The sequence below is a fragment of the Solanum dulcamara genome, chromosome 6 (genome assembly GCF_947179165.1).
Source record: "Solanum dulcamara chromosome 6, daSolDulc1.2, whole genome shotgun sequence".
NCBI lineage: Eukaryota > Viridiplantae > Streptophyta > Magnoliopsida > Solanales > Solanaceae > Solanum > Solanum dulcamara.
This window is the reverse complement of record NC_077242.1, coordinates 64,005,194-64,012,528: the sequence shown is the minus strand read 5'-3', so window position 1 is coordinate 64,012,528 and position 7,335 is coordinate 64,005,194.

The following is a 7,335-nucleotide window of genomic DNA, read 5'->3' as shown; positions in this document are numbered from 1 at the left end:
CAAAGATAAACCTAAGATCATGTTACCATCAGTTGAAGGTGAGGGAGTGTGATATACTGAAGACAACTTTTCAGACCTATTATGGCCATTTTGAGTTCTTGGTCATGTCCTTTAGGTTGACTAATACACCTGCAGGTTTTATGGATCTCATATCAGGTGTTTAAGCCGTATCTTGATATATTTGTGATTATCTTCATTGATGATATTCTAGTCTACTTCAAGAATGAGGAAGAGCATGCCTATCACCTTAGAGTTATCCTCCAGACTCTGAAAGACAAGGAATTGTATGCAAAGTTTTCCAAATGTGAATTCTAGCTTGCATCAGTGGCTTTCCTAGGCCACTTATATTTGGAGTGGTATTTGGGTTGATACCTAGAAAATTGAGGCAGTGAAGGATTGGCCTAGACCTATATCCCTAACTAATATAAGAAGCTTCTTGGGTTTGGATGACTATTACCAATGGCTTGTATATGGATTCTCATCCATATAATCACCATTGACTAAGCTAACTAAAAATTTCCAATGGTCCGATGCTTGTGAGAAGAGTTTCTAAAAATTGAAGACCAAACTGGCCACTTCTTCTATTTTGACTTTGCCTGATGGAACAGAGGATTTTGTAATCTATTGTGATGCGTCTAGAGTTGGTTTGGGCTATGTGTTGATGCAGAGGGGAAAAGCGATAGTTTATGCTTCTAGACAACTTAAGAATCATGAGAGAAATTACCCAACTCATGACCTTGAGCTGACAGATGTGGTATTTGCTCTTAAAATTTTGGCACCACTATTTGTATAGAGTGCATGTTGATGTGTTCACTAATCACAGGAGTTTGCAATACATCTTCTATCATAAAGAGCTTGACCTGAGGTAGAGGAGATGGCTAAAGTTTCTCAAGGATTATGACATGAGCATTCTTTATCACCCAAATAAATTTAATGTTATTGCTGATGCTCTTAGTAAGTTTTCTATGGGTAGCACTGTCCATGTTGAGGATGGAACGAAAGACTAAAAAAGTGCATAGATTAGCCCGATTAGGAGTCCAGCTTGAGGAGTCTAGTGAAGATGGAGTTAATGTTCAAAATGGGTATGCATCATCTCTGGTGGAAGAGGTGAAAGAAAACCAAGACCAAGATCCTGTCCTATTCAGTTGAAGGAAGATGTTCATAAACAGAAGGTGATGGTTTTCTCCAAAGGGGGAGATGGTGTGTTGAGGTACCAGAATAGATTGTGTATCCCGAATGTTGATGATATCCAAGAAGGAATTATGGCTGAAGCTCATAGTTCCAGATACTCTATTCATCCTAGTTTTACAAAGATGTACCATGACTTGAGAGAAGTCTATTGGTGAAGTGAAATGAAGAGAGATATTGTTGAATTTGTTTCCAAGTTCTCGAATTGTCAACAGGTTAAAGTTGAGCATCAAAGGCTATGTGAATTGGCTCAGAACTTTGAGATCCCTAAATTGAAGTGGGAGATGATCAATATAGAATTCATTGTAGGTTTGTAAAGGTCTTGAAATCAACATGATTTGATTTGGGTTATTGTGCATAGAATGACCGTATTAACCCTATTTTTGGTAGTTAAAAAGACAGACACCGTAGATAATTATGCCAGATTGTACATATGGGAGATTGCCAGATTGCATGGGTTCCCCTGTCTATCACCTCAGACAGAGGAGCTCAATTCACCTCTTAGATTCAGAGATCTTTTTAGAAAGTATTGGGTTCAAAGGTGAATCTCAGTACAACCTTTCATTCCTAGATAGATGTCCAGGCAGAGTGTACACCATTCAGACATTAAGAGATATGTTGAGGGCATATGTACTTGACTTCAAAGGTAATTGGGATGATCACTTACCTTTCATTGAGTTTGCATACAAGAATAACTATCATGGAAGTATTTAGATGGCTCCCTATGAATCTTTGTATGGGAAGAGATGCAAATCACCAATTGGATGGTATGAAGTTTGTGAAACTGAGTTAATTGGGCCTGATTTTGTTCACCAATCTATGGAGAAGGTGAAGGTTATTCGAGAGAGGTTGAAAATGGCCCAAAGCCGCTAGAAATCTTATACTGATGTGAGAAGGAAAGGCTCAGATTTTGAGGTGAATGATTAGTTGTACTTGAAAGTTTCACCCATGAAGGGTGTCATAAGGTTTGGGAAGAAGAGAAAACTTAGTCCCTGACACGTTGGTCCTTACCAAATTGTGAGGAGGATTGAGAGTGTCTACTATGAGTTGGAGTTACCTTCTGATTTAGCCGCTAGTCATCCGGTATTTTACGTCTCGATAGTGGTGAAGTTCTTAGGAGATACCTCATTGGTAGTTCCCATTGATAGTATTGGAGTTAAGGATATATTGTCCTATGTAGAGATTCCAGTCCAAATTCTTAATCGTCAGATTCGTAAATTGAGGACCAAAGAGATTTTCTCAGTCAAGGTCTTGTGGAGGAATCAATTTGTTGAGGAAGCCACATGGGAAGCTATGGAAAATATGAAATCCAAATATCCTCATCTATTTGTGCTCATCGATGAGAATGTTGAAGGTAATGTCTCTATTATTGATTTGAATTGGTATGTCCATCCTTGAGTTTGAAGAGTTGATTGTTTAGAGCATTTGAGTGGTAGAAATAATGAGTCTTGATTGTTATTCGTTCCTCGAGTCCATCCCTGGTCAGCTCATTATTCGTCCTCGAATGATCCCAAGGGAGAGATATTATCATATCTCAAAAATCACCAAAATACCCCTAGAGGATAGCACACTTACATTACATATCATCCCTAAATTTTTAGGTAAATCTGAGGATGAAATATCGATCAGGGGGAAGAATCATGCGGAAAAGTGGTCTCAATTAAATTTTAGATTAACGGGATCAAAAGATAATTTTTTGAGGCAAAATTGCTTAACTAGAAGAGTGCGCGACAAGTCCGTGTCGTGGAGCTGTCCCAACAAAGCTCATTTTCATCAATTATTCATAAAACGCATTCACTGAATGTGATTTATGTGTTAAGTTGAAAAATATACTGAGATGGAACAGGTCCGCGTCATGGGCTTGCTTCATCACAGTACCCTCATTTTTAATTTTTAATTATCCACCCCTCTTATACTTAATCACCCGACTTCCATAGGTAATTTTTGACCTTAAAACAGTTCCTAAATACATTCCTAAGTTTTGTTACGCAAAATTAACTTAAGAGCTAGCGCTAAGGAGATGAAAAGAGGCTAGTATTCAAGAGATTCAAGCAAATCCTTTGCAATTTGATTGTCACTCTATATTCTAGGTATGTAAGGCTAGAGTTCTTCCATGTGCCCTAATTAGTTGACGTGTGGAATTGAGTTGAATTGGGTCTTCCATGAGTAATTTCTTGAAAGTTTTTCTTAAACCTTAGTATATTCATACATAATATGATATTTATGATTGTTTTATGACTATAATACTTGTAACAAATGATTTGACCTTTTTCTACATGAACCCTAACTAGAAATTTGCAAATATTTGAATGTCCCTATGTAATGATTGATTCTAGAACCATGAACTACGAATGCCTTGAATGTGAATGGGATTGAACATGAATCTAGGCTTAATGAAACTTGAATGTCCTTTGTATTTTCACAAATTGAACCCAAATGATTGAATAAAATTAAATGTTGTCATAAATGCATATCTAAACAACTCTTAAAAGATGTGATTGAGATTGATTGGATAGTATGATTGGTTGAGAGTAAGGGTGACAATTTCAACCCATTTAAGTCAAGTGAATCTATTTAGCACATATTTATTTAAATGGATCACACATATTTTTTAAATGGGTAAGCATGGATTGACCTATTTCAAAAGTTCATACAAATATGGACAAAGTGGGTAAAATATGGGTAACCATATAGATTCTTAAATCACCCAAAATTTCTAATTGCACTAAAAATATTTTTGTATTTTTTTAAAATAGAAAATTTGGGGGGGGGGGTAGGGGGGTAGGGTAGAGGGTGAGTGGGTGGGGTGGAGGGGCGGGGGCAACTTTTGTTTTTTTTTTTAAATTTTTTTGATTAATTTTGTTTTAAAGGGGGGAGGTGTGGGTAGGGGGTCTAGGTGGGATTGGTGGGTGGGAGGGGGCCAATTTTTCTTTTGAATTTATTTAAAAACATTGCGGGGTGGGGGGTCCAATGGGGGGGGGGGGGGGAAAGGTGGAGAGAGAGGGTCAAAAGAGTTTTTTTTTTAGAAATTATTTTAATTTTTTCTTAAAAAATATTTATGGTGGGGGGTGGGGGTAGGTGGTCCGAGTGGGGAGTGGGCGGGATGGGTTGTGGTGGGCAAAAAGTTTTTTTTTAAATAGAGGTGTGGAGATATGTGATGGGCGAAAAATTTGGTTGGTGAGTGGGTGGGTGTGGGGTGGGGGTTACGGGGTAGAAGATAAATTAAATTTTATTTTTATATGAAAAATTAATTATTTAAAAAATAATAATTTAGAGGTAGGTTAGGGGTTGTAGGGGTTAGAGCATTAGCAATTTTGCTTTGAGTTAATGTCTTTTGGCTTTAAGAGATTAAAGTGGGTTAGAACCATTTTACCCAAACCATATTTGACCAAATTCATATTTACCCATATTTTATATGGGTGGATTGTAATCCAACTCATTTTGGCTCAACCCATATTCAATTCATTCAAATCCGATCTAATCCAACCATTTGCTATCCTTAGTTGAGAGGTTTGATTGTGATAGAATTGATGAGTTGATAAGAGTCCAAATGAGACTTGTCGAATGACCAAATTGAACTGATTGGATAGAGTTTTATGAGTATTGAGTTTTGGGAGGAGTATCGAGCACCGAATTGGGTGAGATTAACTAATAGTCAAGATCCCAACGTGCCGTGACTGGCACCCACACTAACCATCTAGTGGGAGAACCATTTTTACAGCCCAAGTTACCAAGACTGATGCGATAAACTGTTAAAGATTTGTGGAAGCATGAATAAATAAAGAAATAATACTGAGTTCCCATAAAATCAGCCAAACAAGCTAAACAATAAACTAAAATGCGGAAACATTCTAAGAACTGAAAGTCATCTGTACCAAAACCCTAATAAAATATTAGTATCAGGAAAGGGAAGCACTCCCAAAATGTACTCAAAAAACTAAAACAGTGTTTGAAGTCTTAGTCCTGGAAAAAGGATTAGAACAAAGGAGAGTCCACGACAACTTGAAATAAACTGCTCATTCTTAAACTTGAACAAGTGTTATTCTTCTAAACGAGATCTCTCTGAAGTCAGCTGAATATGCCCTGTACTCAACAAAAGGCAGAGAAAGTGTAGTATCAGTACAAAAAATAATAATGTACTGGTAGGATCATGTGGTTAGCCCGTAAGGGGAACATAGAAAAGTAAACCCAACCCAATAAGCACATATATACAAAACAAATTAACCATTCCCATTTAATTCAATACTCAACAAGATCACAGTTCAATAACCTCAACTCATATAATTTCACATAAGGGTCCTCTCATGGGACCTATAAACACTCAACTTATGTTGGAATGTGACACCTGATCCAAGGTTTATGTCAGAATGTGACACCCGATCCAAATATGTGTCAGAATGTGACATCCGAGCCAATATTTAGTATGTGTGTCGGAACGTGACACCCGATCCCAACATACAAAGAACCACAATTTTATTCATTAATCATCATTATATTACCAAGAACAGGTTCATCACAAAATAGACCAGCAAATGATCATTTCACATATAATCTAGCATGTTTCACTATTCATATTCACATATGCATATCATGACACAATTTAACAAGTATATGAAACACATATGGGAAACAAAACCATCACCTACCTCAAACTCGAGCTTCAACAACCTTAAAGTGAAAAAGCTTTCCCTTTCCAAAATTTTTCGGCTAGTTCTTGGTCTAAAACAAGTCACATATACACAAGGATCAATAAAATAGCCTAATTCATAAGAATTATAACTTAATCATTACCCAAGGCCAAAAATCATGATCCTAACCCCACTCTAGGGCTATTTTCCACCATTGATTTCAGTTCCAACTCTTCCCCAATGATTACCAACCATAATTCCTAGGTTTTAGGAATCAATTGATGAATTTATGGAGTAAAATTATTACCTTTAGCGTTGAAATCAATGTGAAATTGATAGAAATCGCCCTAGGTCGCCTTCTGTCATTTTAGAAACAATTTTTGCAGAAAAAGACCATTTCTGGGTTTTTTCCAATTTAAGTTGCGACTTCCCTCTCTCGTGGGAGAAATCCCACTCTGGTGAGATATACAGAAGAAGTGAGCATGGAATTTGTGCTCCAAACTCCAATTTCATAACATACCCCTTCTAAAGACGTATTAAAATATACCTTTCATGCCAAGTCCAATTTTAAGAGTTTTACTTGCCCGAATGCGATTCTGCGAAGCCATAAATGCTCCGTATGATCTTGGATATCAGATTACTCAATCAAATTAGAGATCTAATCCCCCACCATTCTCAAGGACACCCTAGACCTCACCTGACTCATAATTCATCCAAGTCTGGCCTAGGCTACATTTTTCTGAAGTTACTACCCGAAATCTTTTGGCCCAAAATCCTTTCCTATTGTCCTGTCCATAACAATGGGAACAGGTCATTACAATAGATACCAATTTATCCATCACTAATCCTCGAGTGGCTAGCTAGGAAAAATAGGGCTAAAGTAGAGATAGAGTAGTACCTGTTTTGCCGAACAATTGAGGATACTTGTCTCTCATTTCCTTTTCAGTCTCCCAAGTAGATTCCTCCACCGAGCGATGTCTCAATTGCACCTTTACCATGTTTATCTCTTTAGTCCTCAACTTTCGAACATCACAATCAAAGATTGCAACTAGCTTTTCTGTATACTGAAGTTCCTTGTCTAATAACATCGAGTCCCATTTAATAATATAGTCCCCATCCCCATAGTACTTCTTCAGCATTGATACATGGAACACTGGGCATACTCTAGACAAGCTAGGTGATAAGGCCAATTTATACGCCACTGGCCCTACACAGTCAAGAATCTAAAAAAGGCCAATATACGAAGACTGAGTTTACCCTTCTTGCCAAATCTCATTACCCCTTTAATGGGTGACACTTTTAGAAGTACTTGCTCACCAGCCTCAAATGTCATATCCCTTAGCTTACCGTCAACGTACTCTTTTTGACGACTTTGAGCTGTTAGAAGCTTAGCTTGGATGCTCCTTACCTTATCCTGAGCATCCCTCACTAAGACTACCCCCAATGCTCTATTTATCCAACTTCAAACCACCCTATGGGAGACCTGCATCCCCTCCCATAAAAGGGCCTCAAATGGTGC